General features: G+C 38.9%; 1 protein-coding gene across 8 annotated transcripts in view; it reads left to right on the top strand.

Annotated features, from left to right (window-relative positions):
* The window catches only part of VTI1A (vesicle transport through interaction with t-SNAREs 1A), a 315173-nt gene that overhangs the window by 9447 nt on the left and 286729 nt on the right, over positions 1 to 18997 (top strand). The gene's annotated exons all lie outside the window — the stretch shown is intronic.

Here is an 18997-nt window from a genome sequence, read left to right as displayed (position 1 = left end):
TTGTCATATTTACTGATCTTTATACTGAATTTTTATTTATGTCTTCTGACATTTCCTTCACATGCCTCGCCTCACTCAGCATTAAGTGTGTCGTCTTCAGGAGGTTGTGCAAAAGACAAGCAATGCCTTTCATTGTTTGTGACCCTGGACCTAAAAATGTTCACAGAGCTAGCTAATGATGGAATTCAAGGGATACTGGATTCATGACGCACAGACATATCCAAACTAGGTGGTCCTTTGAGTTTGGATAGTATTCCCTGGTATTTACCATTTATTAGAATTTTGAAACCAAATTTCAGGCCTTACAAAGTTTGCAATATTCACAGATGGACTTAAGAGACTCATAAATGTCCTGAAATTATATAACCATGTGTCGCCTAATGATGTTTAGTCATATACAATGGTAGTCCCTTAAGATTGTAATCAAGCTGAAAATATTCTATTGCCTAATGCTGTTGTAATAATGGTGTCATAATGTCCCCACTCAATGCCTTGCTCTCGTGTTTGTGGTGATATTTTTAAAAATGTACTGCACTGTCAGTCATATAAAAGTATATTGTATATAAGTTACGGTCCGGAATGCTTGATAATGACAACAACTGACTATGTTACGGGTTTAGGCATATACTATAGTGTATTTTTTATTATAATTTTAGAGTGTACTCTTTGTACTTACATTAAAAAAAGGTTGCTGTGAAACTGTGCTGTTCTATGCTCGAAACAGCCTCATACATCCCATGTTTACTACATATCTCCTGGTTACATCATATTCTCTTGTGCTTGATTTAATCTCATGTTGTTTCATTCATCGTGCCCCTAACCATACAAAACCCATTGCTAATGTTGCCAGTAAGAGGCCCTGTGGACTGATTGAAGTCAAAATTAAAGTGAGTAAGGACGATGAAGGTAGAAAATCAGTGGTGGCTATTGCTCTCGTCAGGCATTCCCAGTGCCACCAGTGCTACGATCTCTCAGAACAGAACAAAGTGACAGGAGCTATTAAAGCATCTGCTTCATTGAAGGCAATGAGACTTAACCAAAATTAGAGAAGGGCCTGTGTCAGACATGGGGAAACTTCTAATGCCCTGGAGGGAGGACCAGACAGCAGCGTGTCCCTCTCAGCACCAGGACCGTCACGGCCAAAGCGGAAAGTTTGTTTGCAGTGTTGAATGATGAGGCTGGACCTGGCTGTGATGATGAGTTTACTGCTACTCTGGGCGGTTTACACAGTTCAAGAGCTGTTACTCATTACGTAACGTGAAAGTGAGTGCTGAGTCAGCAGGTGCTGGTGAGAAGGCAGTTGAAGGATTTTTGGCAACTCTAGCTAAGCTGACTGTGGAGGGAAATTACCTGCCAGAGCAAATCTTCAACATGGACGAAACCTCCCTATTCTGGAAACAGATGCCTGGAAGGACTTGCACCGGTAAGTAAGCCAAGTCAGTGCCGGGCCTCAAGGCCATAGAGGACAGGTTCATAGCCTTGGTAGGAGTGTCGTCGGCTGCAGACAGAAATCCTTTGTGATTGGTGCAATGAGAACCCGGGCCTTCCAGCATATCAGTAAGCACACACTGCCAGTGTCCTGCAGGAGCAATAAGAAATCATGGACGACCAATGACTCAGTTTCCCCCACCCCCACCCCTCACCCAAGATGCCCTCCTGGGTTCAGGGTGATGTCACCAAGGTGTGAAGAGGACACTCAAGAGGTTCATCCATGACTTCAGAGGATTAGCCAAGAATGTGGAAGTTGCAAAAGTCAGCAAGACTGTGGGGGGAAATGGGCAGTTACTGCGTAATGGGTATAGAGTTTCAGTTTTACAAAAGGAAAACTTTTAGAGATTGGTTGCTCAACGATGTGAATACATTTAACACTGTTGATCTGTTCACTTAAAAATAGTTAAGATGGCCCTAGCCTTCCCTGGGTTCTTCAGGCTGCTTCTCACTCACTTACTCACTGCATTTCTAACTCAGACCTCTGAGATGCCTATTTCTTAGTATTTGCTGGATACTTCTCCCAGAATCCATTCAACACAAACACTTCAATTTGACAAGTACTCGTCACTTCCGAGTCCTCGTTTTGATTTTCCCCTCTCCATCACCTTGCACATCTAGTTGGTTATTGCGAATTAACCATTCTGCCACTTAGCTGTCTCCTGTCCCACCTCCACTGCTGGCAACCTTCATGTTCCTCAGTCTGGATGCTGTAGTAGCCTCTCCTCCTTTTGTTCCTCTCCCACTTAAACCACCCTCTTCAGCGTTTCAGAATTCTCACACACTGATCTTAATATGTCCCACTGTCCACAGAGTCTTCATTGCCTGCTGGATGAAATCTAGGTCAACTCCCAGGATTTCTATTCTGTTCCATTGCTTCCTCACATGTCTAGTAATTTGATTATCCTGTGCTCAGTATTGTGGATCATGTGTTGTTAAAGCGTAGATTTTGTCATTTTCCTTTTTCTAAAATATATATATATATATTTAAATACATACTTCACTGATTTTTTACAGAGAGGAAGGGGTAGGGATAGAGAGCTAGAAACATCGATGAGAGAGAAACATCGATCAGCTGCCTCCTGCACACCCCCTACTGGGGATGTGCCCGCAACCCAGGTACATGCCCCTGTAAAAAAAAATATTTTTATTGATTTCACAGAGGCAGGGAGAGGGAGAGAGAGATAGAAACATCAGTGATGAGAGAGAATCATTGATCGACTGTCTCCTGCATGCCCCACACTGGAGATCGAGCCCGCAACCCAGGAATGTGCCCTTGAGCAGAGTCAAACTTGGGACTCTTCAGTCCGCAGGCTGATGCTCTATCCACTGAGCCAAACCAGCTAGGGCTGTCATTTTCCTTTAGAGCAGTGCATCTCAATCTTTTTCCATTATTACATTACACTTCTAAGGAACATTTTTAGACTTTTTAAAAATAATTTCCCTTCCTTCCCCTCCCCCATGAAATGTTACTATCACAGATATTCTGTATGTCTGCATGTCTATGTCTGCTCATGTGCAGTGGCCCTTTGGAGGACCACACATCTGTGTAAAATGTAAGATTCTCCATCCTCCCAAGAACCAGATTTTGCCTCCATGGGCATGCTAGCACCTCTGCTGACAGTGCATGCTTTGGAGACTGCGGAGCTTTATTTGGGAAAACAGATGATTTCCGAACAGACCAGATCGATCCTTTCAAGGCTATTGTTCAGCGATGTTAAGACGTGTCTAGTGCAGTTCTGCTTTGATGGGTCTTTCTCAGGATCCATTTGATGACTGGAGCATTCAATGACTGCTCTACCCTTTGGTCAGAATTCTGTCTCCCTGCTTCGGGTGACCTCCGGAATCACCCTTTTCTCCATAGCTCCCCAATGCCTGTTCTCTGCAAGACCTCAGGAGAGCTTGCCGTCTGCATATGCAAGCTCATTTTCAGCCAGAGGCCTAAAGAGACCCCTTTATAGATTTCTGAAGCTCTTTCTCTGGGTGGCTGCCTTCTTCCCATCACCCTGCTCAATGCCATCCAGCTCAGCAGGGCCAAGCTGCACGTCTGCCTCCTGAGCTCAGCGACGTCTGTGTTCCGGGAGGCCAGGGGATTGTCAAGGGTGGGGGGCGGGGGGGAAAGGACACATATGTAATACCCTTTGTAATACTTTTAGCAATAAAAAAAAAATAAAAAAAAAAGACGTGTCTAGCGCAGTTCTGCTTTTGACGGGCCTTTCTCAGGATCCATTTGATGACTGGAGCATTCAATGACTGCTCTACCCTTTGGTCAGAATTCTGTCTCCCTGCTTCGGGTGACCTCCGGAATCACCCTTTTCTCCATAGCTCCCCAATGCCTGTTCTCTGCAAGACCTCAGGAGAGCTTGCCGTCTGCATATGCAAGCTCATTTTCAGCCAGAGGCCTAAAGAGACCCCTTTATAGATTTCTGAAGCTCTTTCTCTGGGTGGCTGCCTTCTTCCCATCACCCTGCTCAATGCCATCCAGCTCAGCAGGGCCAAGCTGCACGTCTGCCTCCTGAGCTCAGCGACGTCTGTGTTCCATTTGGGCTTCACCCCATGTGCTGTCGTCTGGAAAGTGCCTGCATGGTTAAGAGCCAGGCGATTGTAGGGCTCATTTCAGGTGTTCCCCTTCTCCCCGGGACTGCGATCCTGTTGTCCAGTTTTTGAAAACAATTCCTTTATACATGTTGTCCATTTTTATAGTTGTTCGGAGTGGAGAGGTTAGCCTTGACCAATTCCTCCTGTCACGACTGGCATGAAAGTTCAGTGTAGTCTTACTGTTTATTAATCCTTAGAGCAGTGGTTCTCAACCTTCCTAATGCCGCGACCCTTTAATACAGTTCCTCATGTTGTGGTGACCCCCAATTTCATTGTTACAAATTGAACATAATTAAAGCATAGTGATTAATCACAAAAACAATATGTAATTATATATGTGTTTTCCAATGGTCTTAGGCGACCCCTGTGAAAGGGTCATTCGACTCCCAAAGGGGTCGCAAGCCACAGGTTGAGAACCTCTGCAGAGGATAATTGTGTACATCTGAGAATGAGTAATAGTTTGCTGTTTACAATGACTTAGGCGACCCCTGTGAAAGGGTCGTTCAACCCCCAAATAGGTCACGACCCACACGTTGAGAACCGCTGTAGAGGATAATTGTGTACATCTGAGAATGAAAAAGTAATAGTCTGCTGTTTACAATGATCTATCATAGAATTTACTTTGTAACTGAATAAATACCTACCTAAGAGATTTTGAAATTCAGGTTATAAATTGTATTTATAATTGTGGGAAGCTTGGGGAAGGCAGTGGTCATCTCTAACCCTTTTTTACGTTGTTGCCACTTATGATGACTCAGTTCACTTGCCTAATTCCATTCTTTTAGTCTCATATAACCTAATTTTTTAAAATATATATTTTTTTATTTCAGAGAGGAAGGAAGAGAGAGAGAGAGAGAGATAGAAACATCAATGATGAGAGAGAATCATTGATCATCTGCCTCCTGCACACCCCCTACTTGGGATCAAGCTCCCAACCTGGGCATGTGCCCTTGACCGGAATAGAACCTGGGACCCTTCAGTCCACAGGCCAATGCTCTATCCACTGAGCCCAACCAGCTAGGGCTCACCTAACATTTTTAATTTTTGGCTTGTTATAGTCTCAGAGTAAGTTAGGAATATTAGGTCCAGAGAAGTTAAAATTCAGTCACTTTATTTTTTAGTGAGGAAACAAAGAACCAAGTGACTTAACCTTAAAGTCACGCTGCGGTTTAGAGTCAGGGCCAGAATCAAGTAACCTGAACACATATTCTAGTGTTCTCTCGTTGATTCTTTGTTTCCTGCTTCACGTTTCCATAAAAGTCAATTTAATAGCCTCTTTATGTATTTGAAAACTTTAAAAAAAATTAGAATTTACACATTTAAGCTGTTTTTGTAATTTCTTCCTTCAATGTTTATGTGAGGTTAGCTTGGAGATGGCCATGTCAGGGCATTCCAGGAAAATGAACCAGCTAATAGGGGAAGAAATATAGTTGAGGATTTTCCAAGTTTAAGACTTGATTTGCTTCTTAAGAAAATAAAATCAAACAAACAAACAAAAAAAACCCAAACGTGTACAAACCAATCAACGAAAAACACAAATGTTCTATAAAATATTTGAGCACGTCTCAGTAAGTTGAAAAAGAAAGAAACAAGTACGCGATGCACCAGGATAAGGTCCTTAAAGTTGTGAGAACGCTTTGTGTTGAATGCCTTTTACAACTCTGATCTTGTCCTATGATGCTAGCCCCATCTTGTGGTTAATTTGGGTAGTTGCGTATTTCTTTTTTCTTGTAGCAAAGATGAACTTCCTTTAAGACTTATATACACACACATCCAGGATTTGGCGTGCAGGATTAGATTGTAACGAATGTTAGAAGTAGGGCTTTTTAGCCGCAGTCTCAAGTTCACTTCTATCCCAGGTCAGTGGTGCCCGAATGCTATCCTTTCCCTGTTTGGCAGGCTATGTGATGTGATTGTTAGACCAGCTCCTAGTGCAGAGCTGTCTACATCAGAGAATGACACTTCTATTGACCGTCTCAGCAGTGAGGCTGAATGGACCTAGAAACCAGCTACCTGCAGACTCTCCAGACTCTCGGAGTTGGTCCCTTAGGTCAGGGTTCAAAGGATATTGTGGAACAGCTTGAAGCTTTTACTGCTGCTACCTGCGCTCTCTTTTAACGGGTGAATGGACAACTTGAGCATCTGAGTTTATGAATGAAGCCAGTACCCATATTCTATTTTTTTTTTAAGTCTTTTAAATTTTGGCTTTTGTTGAAAAGTCAAGAACATGATGCTCCTGTTTACATTTTATCTTTTCGGTTCTGATTCCTGGGATATTTTACGTATATTCTGTGGAAGCTGTAGAAAACCAAGAAAGCATGTTTTAAAGACTGGGTTGATGTCTGTGGTTGTAGTTGTAGCATTAACTTGATCTTTCTTTCAGGGACATACTAGTAAATGCATTCTAGAAAGAAATAAGAAAGCCAGCCTGGACAGAGCTGTCTCAGAAAAGAAATTTCCCTCCACTAAGTGCACTTAACAAATATGTTTTCCATTTAAAAGACTATGTTGTTGTTTGAAACTCTGTAAAAATAATGCCTGCTTATTGTGGAATGAATATTCCTAGAGGGTGGAAAGAAGAAAAAAATCACCTTAGCTCTGTTACCCACAAAGATCCACATTTTAACATTTGATTTGTTTCCTTGCAATCTTCCCTTCCCTTCTCTCTTGCATAATTTATTGTTTTATTTTACATAATAATGGTGTTACTCTATCCACATTTTTTTTTACCTTTTTTTAAAGCACAGATTCTAACGTTGGTATTTCCCATTTCTATAAATTCTTAATCATCTTAATGGTTACATAATATTTCAATCAGTGATGTGAGTTCATCTTTTGTTGAATCCTAATGTATTTCCATTTACTCCCTCCATAATTTATTGTGCTACAGTCAACATATTTGAACAGGATTACTTTCATTTAAAAAAAGCAATTTATCATTTCTCAGAAGGCAGGTTCCTGAATCAAGGGACATCAACCACATTATAGCTATTATTAAAATATTCCTTGGAATTACATTTTTATTGTGCCTCATCAAATCATTTTTGGTTTTATTTCTCCATATCTTCTCTGCTTTAGAATGTGATTTCAGAAATAAAAATCATAGGCAAACCAGGGCTAAGTACTTTATATGCATTACTCATTCTGTCCACAATTATATGAGAAAGATGCTGTCATTAGCTGCCATTATGGGGATTTTATAACTCTGGAATTAGATACAACTGAGTTGTTGCTTTTTTAAGATATTCGTCCATGGGAGATACTATATCAATGTTGGTAAGGCTAGCAAATATGCCCGGCTCTCAATATCTGATCTAAAATTGAACTCATTTTACATTTCCAATATTTATTAATCAGAAACTGAAAAATATTTTAGTTATCTGGATATAACTATGACCTTTAAGGGAGAAAGTCATACTATATTTAGGTGCATATACATAATTTTCTGTTTGCAGATATTTTTTTAAGACCGTGGTTCCCAGGGTCGCACTAGGTGAAATTGTTAGAAAACTGTCATACAGTTGGCCTCCTTTGTTTGTAGGCTTCTCATTCCAGGCTTTGACCTTGGTAATTCTTGTACTCACAAAAGTAGCCTCCAATAATTTCAAAGGCCGACACAGGAAATGGACACATCACATAGGGAAGAGACCAAAGTCTACTTTCAGCTGAAGTGATGCCTCCTGGGGGCTGATCTGTGCTTGTGTGTCACTCTGGTCTCCTAATCCAAGATGCTGCAAAAGGTTCTTGCTCTTGACCCTTCTTCCCACCGTGTATACTTGGATGGAACAGTAGTACATATTAAATATTGTGTCGTTGGTCTTATGTACTGAATTTGAGGTTGGCCTTAATAGATTTTCTTTACTCTGGAAGCTCTGACACTTCCTTCCAATGGGAACTGTTTTTATGATACGTACTTTGGGCTTTAGCCTCTTGCCTTTAGCTCCTGTAGAGCTTTATGAACTGCAGAACTAACTACCCAGTGTAGTCTTTGGCAGAGTCAGAGTCTGTACTGGTATAGATATATCTGTGTGTGTATAGGAATGTATGTGTAATTTTTAAAAAATTGGTGTCAGATTGCTGACTGGATTTTGCGATTTTATTGGAATATTTTTTCTGCCTCCTTACTAATTTTGTAATCATTGGGAATTAAAGTTATAGTGCCATTTTATGGCAGAAGGAGCAAATTTCTGTTATAACTTTCTGATATTTCTAGTGGTTTGAGTGTTCTAAGCAGATGCAGTGTGTATTTTCTGGAGATAGTGCTCAATTGCTTTAAAACAAAAAAATTTATATAAAGTTTACTGGTTTTAATATCTCTCTTGTAATCCTTCTTGAATGACTTAACAAATTATTATAGACTTCTCTGTGGCTTGTTTTGTCCAGCTATGTCGATTTACCTAAGAAATAAAGAGGAAAGATAAAAACAGGTAAGATTTTGAAAGGTTAATTATAAACCCGTGACAACTTTGGCCTCATTATTAGTCACTAGATGGCACTGTTTATTTGCAGAGTGTCATTTTTTTGAAAAAGGGAACTGGTAGTAACTGAAATTACTGCCTCATGAATAAAATATTTCTGATGGGATTTGCATTTCTGTATTGGCTGAACACTGTTGAATGTTTTATTAACTAGCCCAGTGCAACTGTCAGCCTATTAAAGAGATCCAATGGTCCCTGCTTAGATAAATAAACTAAATAAATCCAATTCGTCAAATTGTGTTCCTGGCTGTTTATTTTCCATGCTTTTGATGTACGGTTTATTTTAAGTTAAAGCCACACTGGTTTAAAAATTAATGGGAAAATGTTATTTGGTGTTTGGAACATGAAGAAGCTAATTGCCATAGTAAAAAAGCCAGCTCTGTTTCAATGTTAAATTGTTTGCTCATAAATAGTAAACTTTGTAATGGTTGCTTATAAACTGTCCCATGGTCAAAAAACAGTGTGATGTTCTGTAAATATATGGTCAGAGACTGTGTTATCAAAATCTGTGGAATCCCTGGTTCAATTTCCCTGGGTAAAGTACTATTCAAGCCTTACACTTGGTTTTGTCTGTGAGTCATGCTTAGTTTTTATGTATGGTACATTATTCCTTGGAAAGAAAGGTAGCTAATTGATTTTTGAATGAAATGCCTCTTATCAAAGTACTACTTGCCTGTCACTCTCCTGGTAAATGCAAACATGAAGGTGGAGACAGGGATGCCGGTGTTCATGTTGCTGGGGCAGCCAGAGGCCTGGTGGCCGCGGCTCCATGCTCCACACAGAACTGACGCCCACATGTCCATTGCCTTCTTAAAGCTTATGTTCTGGGGATCTTGAAACTCACAATTGCATTATTTAATACCATCGACTGAACTAAAGCTTTGATACTTAGGCCCTAGGGTAACAAAAATATCCGAATAAAGCGTGTCAATTTTGTGCGTCGCTACGCTAAATAAGTTAGCAACTGGCAATGACACATCATGCTTCTGATTTTTACTTCTTATTCCTCATTTTCATGAATCCTCAGTTGCTTTTTATGCCATTTCTGTTGTCTTTTATCTAGTCCCACATTTGTGAGGTGCAGGACAAAACTTACAACAGATTAGGCACCTCTGGCCTAGCACGTAGCTTTTAGGGCGTGTACTGCCTGTGATCAAGACCACGCCCGATCTGATCTCAGGGGTGAAGGTTGAAACTGTGTGTAGTGGTTGAAGACTTTTGCTATGTCAACTATTTTGAGCTTTCCTGTACCAGCAGTTAAAATAGGGCTAGGAAATATTTCGCCAGAGACTTTTCTCTTGATTTCAAATCCTCGGAAGCCTTCAGGAAATGGACCATGTGTACAGATAGTCTCATTTTTGGCTTAGGTTGTTTCGTTTAACTTTGTGTCTTTTAGTTCCCCGAAGTGGAAAAGAATATATTTAAGAGTAAAGACAACTAACAAATGTGGAGTCAAATTGCTCTTTGGCTTTTAAGAAGTTCGTCAGGTCGTGGATTAAATGCCTTTGCTAAAAATGCCTCTGAAATTCTTAAGGGGCTCACATTAGGGAACACCAAGAAGCAGGACTCCCTCCTCAGTGCATTTTGTTAGCTCTTGAGGCTCCTCGTGTCCTTGCAAATTCATAAAAGCTACTGTAGCTCAAGCTCCACCACAGACAGTTTTAAGGAGGTGTCCCAATGTTCTCATTCTCCATTTTGTTCTGTTAAATGTTGTTTAGAACAGGTCATTGCTGTCTTGGACTTGGAAATCTGCTGTGAAAATGGAGATTTCTGTTATTGGTTTTGAAGAAGTTGACCTGTAATTGCATCCTTCAAATGGAGAGAGTGGGTCAGATTTTATGATTTGGAAACTCACATTGCATGGCATTGGCTGGGGTGTGAAATGAAAATATAGAAATTATAGAAATGAAATGTTTCTTTAAAATGTATTCTGTATTTTAAAACAAGGGTGCCCTTTGTTAATGTCTCCTGATTTTTTTACCCTTTCCTTTCATAATGGAACATTGCATTTGTGCATGTTCAATGGCTGACATTTTTTGTTTCATTGTTTTCTTATTTTGATCTTTTTTTTATATAAACCTAGTCTATAAATAAATTTCAACTGAATATTAGGGTTGTTCTTACGTATGGACATAGGTGGTTTTTACTTTTATTTATTTTAAATGTTTTTATTGATTTGAGAGAGAGAGAGAGAGAGAGAGAGAGAAACATCTATCCCCTGCCACCTGCAAGCCTCCTACTGGGGATCGAGCCTGCAACCCGGACATGTACCCTGACTGGGAATCAAACCAGGGACTTCTCAATTCATGGGATGATGCCCAACCAAAGGAGCCACACTGGCCAGGGTGACACATGTGGTTTTTAAAATAAAGCTTAGAAAGGGGAAAACTATCTCCATGGTTAGAATCTTGTAAGGTTTCTATTCTTTTTAGTTTTAATGAAATTTAAAATTTTCTCTTTCTACTTTTTTAAAGAACGTGGTTCAGTGTTATTCATTTCAAATGCCGTCTGGTCCAGGGCCTCTATGTGATGGCTTTATTTACACCTTAAAAATATCATGTATGTGTGTTAGATGTTTGTTCTTCTTGTATTTTTCTAATATTGTGTGTAAGCTAAATTTGGTCATTGACCACTTTGCCAAGAAAGGAAGTGTGAAATAGTGAAAAAAGGCCAGGGACAGTAGACCTCAGACCTCAAAAATGACATATTCATACTGCACTTCAGTTTCTGTATCTGCAAATTTGGATTATCATATCAATTTTGCCCACTTAATGGTGAAATATAAGAGTCACATAAGATAGTAAATATGCAAATGCTTCGAGAACTTCACTGATTTTTAGTCTGTGACTTTTCTGGGCACAGGTAGTAATCCTAGAATTAAAGAGTTCAGAGGTTAAAGTATTTCAAAGTCAAAAGATTCCTTCCATATCTTAAAAATGTACACCCTCTTTCTCAGTGCTTCAGTAGCTTACACAAAGGACTGAAATGTGAAGTCTTCCATCTTATTCTCAGATATGACCTTCTAAGTTGGATTGCTTTTATTTTCTAGCACATTTTGTCTTGTCAAAGACATCTTAGAAATTAATCTTTGCAAACAAGGTTTCTCCTAGACCTTTGTGGTAGCAGAGACAGAATTAAAGGTAGAAGAATTATGATACTACATATGTTTTTTGCATCATTTTATTGTATGTATCATACTACTAATTAGAGTAATATTTTTGCTGAGTTTTTCATCTAGCTTTTAAAATATATGTTGAATTATTTATTTTGGATAGCCTCCCCATTCCTTTTCTAATTTCTAACGACTTGCATTTCCCAGAAACTATTAGAAGTCACTGTCTGTGCACTGTTTTATCATTGGCCTAACATAGCAGTATTGAGAAGAAGAGGGGGAAGATTCTATAGTATCTGTTAAATATTGCCATTAATATCAACAAAGAATTGACTTTTGCATATCTGAAGTCAACAACCAGATAGCTTTGTAATTAAAATTTTAAATATTGTTATACACTGAGAATTTGGGTGATGATGAGTGGGCTCAGATGTCCACGGCATGGGGCGGGTGGGGGCAACAGACAATGGGCACTAGGACACTGCCATATATAAACTCCATATATTTTTCCTTTCTTTTTTTTCCCCTCCCCCCTTGTGAAGTCTTGCAAGACTGATTGTAACTTAATTTTGTTCGAGAATTGTCAAGAAATTGCCAGTAATCTCTAATCAGAGAAAAAGAAGTAGGGATGTGATGGATAAGTAGGATTCTGTTATGGCCAACATCTTCATTGATCTTAACAGAATTACTCTTTGCCTCCCCTGTGTCTATATTTTCTCTTGGCAATCAGCCAAGTGAATTTGGAACAGAAAGAAAGAGAAAATCTAGTTGGTTCCAAATGATGCTAGCAGTGCGTTGGTGTGGGGAAAATAACTTACAACTTGATAGTAGAATTACTAGAGGATTTCCCTTATTTGGGGGGAAATTGAAGTTCCTTTTGTGGCCAGGTTGGAAAATTCCTAACTTAACTCATAGCTTATGATATCAATTTAAATCTTATAATCATTATATCAAATGCCATTTTAGCATTCTTAATTATGAGATAACTTTTAAATTATTTCTTAACTGCAGTAAAAAAGAAACTCAGATTAGAAAAAAATACTATTCTATGTCTTAATTGCAATTTTAAAGTTTATTATGTTTCGTAAAGTAAAATAATTATTTTCTCAGGGCTTTAAAATATGTGAATTGATTAAAGATTCTTGGCATATTATTTTGCTATAGATTCTGTGGTCAGAGAGGTTATCCTCATGAAAATATGTCATTTTAAAGTGTTTTCATCATAAGATTCATACATTTATGGCTTTTTGGCTAATTACTATTCCCTCGGGTGGATTCTAAGGAAATAATCTTTGCATGAATCTGGAAATATGGATTTGGGGTGAGATTTCTGTCAGTGCATTTTATAGCTGAGAGGGCTTTCGCTCTTCCCCAGTCTGTTCAGAGGCTGTCAAAGTAGCAACATTACGCTTTCTAATTCAAATGGAAGGTGGCCATAGATGGCACTGTGGCTCATAGCGATATTTAAAATATACCCTATCGTGGCATTTTCTCAGAGAAATTCCCAAGACCAAATTCATTTACTACAGCCCCTTTATAGTAAGAGTTTCCTTTTTACTCTGAAGAGGAATGATTTTAAACACAGCAAAATTAGAAATACTAGCTTTATTTTTAAATATCAGTGAATAATAAATCATGAACAGCTATATTTCTTGAGCCCTTGATGTTTTTTAAAACAGGCTCTCTTTTAGTACTATCTCTGCAAAATCCTTTTACTCAGGTATGGCGCTCAGAGAGCGAAAATTAAAGTGTGCCCAGGAATCTCGTTCTTATCTTCCAGGAAGCACTACTGAAACCCTGCCACTAAATCAAGGCATTTTGTCTTTTGAGTTGTCATGACTGGGGCTAAACAACTGTCACTGGCAAGTGACAAGAGGCATAGGCAGCAGGGAATGAAAAGAGAAAGAAAGAAAGTAGTAGTAGGGGAAATAAAGTGTAAGAGGAAGGGAGGGAAAGTAGCAGGTATACCAGAAGGCTGAGGATGCCCTCAGCAACTGCCTCGGGTGCCAGTTTGTTGGGGCTGCAGCATTGTTATGCCTGCTCCTGCTGCATCCTGGAACTTTTCATGTCTGTGGAATCCAGGTAGTACTAAGAAATATCTCACAGCACAAACTGATATTGTCATTAAGTCCAAAATTGCCTAAAGAATTTTTCAGTCCTCCAATTTAAAATAAAAACCATAAAGAGCCACAAATTTACATTTTTTAAAGTAAATTATTGCTCCCTCAGGTAGATTTTAAGGTAACAATCTTTCCATGTGTCTGGAAATCATGCAAATAGTCAGAAGAATCTACACAGCAAGGAATATTCACTCAATTATATTTTTGTACTCATTGTCACAAACTTAGGAATCTGATGCATTTCTACATTGATATGGATGCTTTGGTAAAGTTAATATGTTTGCCTTTGTGGGCAGAAAAGGTATTATCTCTGTTTTAACTGAACATTGGTGGTAATAGATGGTCTTTCTCTTTGGTCCAGAACAGTTTCTCCACTTCAGTACTGTTGAAATGTGGGGGTGGATAATTCTTTGTTGTGGTTAGGGAAGCTGTCCTGTGCCTTTTGGACATTTAGGGGGAAATAAAGTGTAAGAGGAAGGGAGGGAAAGTAGCAGGTATACCAGAAGGCTGAGGATGCCCTCAGCAACTGCCTCGGGTGCCAGTTTGTTGGGGCTGCAGCATTGTTATGCCTGCTCCTGCTGCATCCTGGAACTTTTCATGTCTGTGGAATCCAGGTAGTACTAAGAAATATCTCACAGCACAAACTGATATTGTCATTAAGTCCAAAATTGCCTAAAGAATTTTTCAGTCCTCCAATTTAAAATAAAAACCATAAAGAGTCACAAATTTACATTTTTTAAAGTAAATTATTGCTCCCTCAGGTAGATTTTAAGGTAACAATCTTTCCATGTGTCTGGAAATCATGCAAATAGTCAGAAGAATCTACACAGCAAGGAATATTCACTCAATTATATTTTTGTACTCCTTGTCACAAACTTGGGAATCTGATGCATTTCTACATTGATGTGGATGCTTTGATAAAGTTAATATGTTTGCCTTTGTGGGCAAAAAAGGTATTATCTCTCTTTTAACTGAACATTGGTGGTAATAGGTGGTCTTTCTCTTTGGTCCAGAACAGTTTCTCCACCTCAGTACTGTTGAAATGTGGGGGTGGATAATTCTTTGTTGTGGTTAGGGAAGCTGTCCTGTGCCTTTTAGGACATTTAGCAATTCTCTGGCCTTTACCCTCTACGTGCCAATAGACTATTCGAACCCCACCCCAGTCATGACAATCAAAAATATCTCCAGATATTCCAAATGGTCCCTTTGAGACAAAATTATCCCTGACTGAAAACCACTCAATTGAGAATGATCACTGGTAGGGATTTTAGAGGAAGAGAAAATTAACAACCAAGAGCCTCTGATAGATTAGCTATCATGTTGTATTTCATTATTCTTCATAACCAGTTTATTATTCAGACATATAAGGTTATGAAAGGCAAAGCCACTTTTCCAGGGTCTCATAATTTGGATCCAGGACTTGAAATCAAACCTGTGTGACACTAACACTGCCAGATCACACTGCTTTAGAGCATTTATCATTAAAAAGTCCCCCAAGTCTCTGCTACTTCCAATGTGTAGAGTTCAAAGAGGACTCAGTTCATTAACCAACCTCCATTTATTTCAAATAGGCTGTGGATCAAGAGGCAATGTCACACAGTGGAAAGTACAGTGGGTTACCGTCAAGAGTTCTGGCTTTGGGTGTCAGCTCTGGATCTAACTAGCTTCGTGCCATTGGGCAAAGTCATTGTGCCTCAGCTTCTTCAACTCTGAAACGCAGGATTCAACCTCCATGCTCTTGATAGCCAATGAGCTCTGTTGTCTGAAGATGTTGAGAATTGGAATGCTTGGCATTTCAAGATGGGCAACAGTTTTCACATCACTTTAAAATCATCCTATATGCAGTGTAGGACAATAGGTGTGCTTTGAAACTTTTGGCTCAATTGAATCTATAAGTCTCGTATTGCTATGTCTTGCATTTCTACAATCCCTAGCCCATTATTCATCTCCTTCGTGGAGTTCTTTCTAATTATCTTTCCTGTCATGATAGATTTCCTTTACTTCCCATGCTCCTTGGCACTTGTGTTTATCACCTGACCAACTTACACACTGTTTCCATGTCAGAGCTGAAATGATTTGTGGATTTTCACTTACTTAAGTTTTATTATTCCAACTCAATTATAAGATCTTCAAGTGTCTTCTACTTTGATGTTTTCTAAAGTATTTAAAAAATGCTGTATATAATAGGTGTTCAGTTAGTGCCTATTGAATCAAATTTAAGAATGTGTCATTTTAAAGCAAACTTTTTTTCTGAAAAAACATCTATGATAAGTGATAGGCACACAAAACATAACTATTCTAACCAAACAGTTATATCTAGTGGAATGTGTCATTTTAAAGCAAACTTTTTTTCTGAAAAACCATCTATGATAAGTGATAGGCACACAAAACCAAACAGTTATATCTAGTATGAATTGTTCTTTGAGCACAATTTCTGTTTAACTTTATTGGAGAAAAATAATAATGCCATGTGTTGCCATATGTGCTTCCTCTGTTCTGACTCCTTTTAAATTTCTCATACCTGGGAATTAAGATGCTTTCAGAATGAAGTTTCTGAAATGCTCCATTGGGTACATCTTTTCAGAAATAGCCATATGTAGGAAAATCTGACATAGTCATTGGCAGAGAAGAGCTGATAAATACAATTTGATGTAGTATTTCAGCAAACATTTCAATAACTTTTTGACATTTTCCTGTAGTCCTTATTTACCTTATCAATAGTTATAGTGACATATGATTGTCAACTTTTTATATTAAGACCAAACTAATAAATTAAACATGTTGTGTTTATATCTGATGAAAGCTGACGTTTTAGAAGGGTGTTAAAATATACTGACAGGTCCTGTTCACAGACTCCTTTGGTATAAATATGCAGATGACATCTTTAGATATTGTTTGTACACATGCGATAGCAAGCGTTGACAACCTAACAAATGCAAATGTCAGCCTCACCATTTAACCTTCCTGTGTAGAAAAAGATGTTTTTTTTAAAGTTACATGTATCTTTTAACTCTATTTCAAAGTTTTTATTATTTTTTAGCCTGTTATCACTACTGTTTCATGTACCGTGGAAAGCAGCCATTTCTCTAAAATAGTACATTTTTATACTTAATTTTTCATGCCCAAGCCATCAAAGTGCTCCACATTTAAAACAAAGTAATTGATAGGGCCGGAAATAGACTATTGGGGTCCAGCTATGATTGTAAGAAATATTAATCATGCTCTGTTAACCATGATTGTTTTGTTCTGATTAAAGAAAGCACATTCTAACCTGGCTGGGAGTTGCATGTGGGACCTGGAAGCTCACCTGGAAATCCTCCCCATCTGGGAACTGCCTATTATCATGGAAAGGTTAACAACCTTGTGACAGAAACCAGAGCTGCCAGCCCTTTGAAGACCCCCAGCCCTTTGCATATCACCAGGTCTTTGAAGACCCCCAGCTTTTGCATACCTGCAGGCCTTTGCATATCCAGCCCAAATACCTGTAAACTGCCCATTTGGCATACCCTTTTGCCTCTTTCCCCATGTAATCTTTGTCCTTCTACCCAATATAAGCAGCTGGCTTAGGGGGAGAGGGAGAGCAGATTTTTGTGGATGACCTGCTGCTCTCCCATACTGCCAGCAGTATTGGAATAAATGTTTATATGATTCAACCCTGTCTCCACTTAATTGGCTTACGTAGTGACTGGCAACGTGGACCCATTGATTGTCCGGTTACATAATCACAACACAAACTTTAGTTTTATAGTCTAAGCAACTATATTTGTTTGAGATAATTACATTAAGGCAAACACCTATTATTATTATTATTATTATTATTTATTAAGAAGCCGGAAGGGCTGCTTTATATAAGGGAACCTAAAGAGTCTTGCAGTAGCATGATTTTTTCAAAGTTGTATAGGAGCCTGGCTCATCTCTCTGACCATTGTCTACTGTTGGTTCAACATTTGTGGAATATTATGTTATTGGGAACCTTATAACCAATACTCCAGCAATGTGTAGGCATTTTTGTCCCCAAGAGCTAAGTACACTGTGAAAGAAAAGAGCTGTTGAGGATGCTGGGCTCAGTAGTCCCAGAAGTTATGTGATACGTCACAAAAGTGTATCTTACGTATTAACAAAGAATTTTTTAAGTAAAGGGGGAAAAGACTATAGTAAGTTCATCAGGGTCATTCTTGAATTTTATTGTGTATGGAAATTTTGCCTCTCTCTCAGTTCTCAGCTTCCTCATCTGTGCAATGGAGTGGTTAGACTAGACCAGTACTTAAACTGTTCCACATAGAGGGCTGAATGCTGGGCCGCTCTAGAGTTTCTGATTCAGACGCCCAGTGGCCTGGGGCTTTGCATTTCTAGAGAGTTCCAGGTTGATGCTGAAACTGGTGTCATGGGATTACACTTTGAGAGCCACTGGAGTAGGTGACCCATCGCCTCTTTCAGCTCTGAAATTTGACTCGACTTTGTCAATTTCCTAGACTTACTAGAAGATAGCTGTATCTTCCGCTTTAAATATGTACGCCTTGAATCGCTGCTTCATTTAATTGTTTGGTGCCCTTTCCAGTTAATACCGAAAGTTTCTTTCCCTTAGAAATTATCTCCTTTTTTTCCCACCATTCTTTGTGTACTGCCAAACAGAATGTTTGTTTAAGTAATGTTAGTGCAATACATCTCCAGAGCTTCCCTTTGGGGAAATTTAAATGAAATTTTAAAGTATCATTAAGAATGCAAACAATAAATTCTTTGACTAGCTGTAGGCATCTTTACATTGGGATGACAAAAAAAGCATTCTGGTTAATTAGAAGTAATTTGTTAGAAACTGGAATCCTCTTTTTTTTCTCTCTCAGATTAAAACTCAGTTCCCAGCTGGATGCTTATCAGTGCAGGAAATGTAATTGTCAGATGATTAATTGCAAAAGATAGATAATTAGCGTTCATGTGATGTGTCAGATATGGATAACGGAGAGGTTGACTACACATTGAAAGAGGACAGTTGAAATCTAGATTGTGGGTTGTGGCTATCAGCAGGTGATTTACCTTTAGAGCTTGTAGAAGGTGTTAGGTAGAAAGAACACTCACCTGCACCTTGCCTTTCTCATCCCATTTTGGGCAGTATCTTCATAATAAAAATGACTAGAAAAGAGTTCTCACCACCTGAAAACAGGCTTAGAACTTTGGAGCTGATGCTGAACTACCTTGTCTGACTT

Source organism: Myotis brandtii, unplaced genomic scaffold (assembly GCF_000412655.1).
Source record: "Myotis brandtii unplaced genomic scaffold, ASM41265v1 scaffold441, whole genome shotgun sequence".
Taxonomy (NCBI): Eukaryota; Metazoa; Chordata; class Mammalia; order Chiroptera; family Vespertilionidae; genus Myotis; species Myotis brandtii.
The sequence above is the reverse complement of the archived record's forward strand: the minus strand, read 5'-3'. Positions and strand labels throughout refer to the sequence as shown.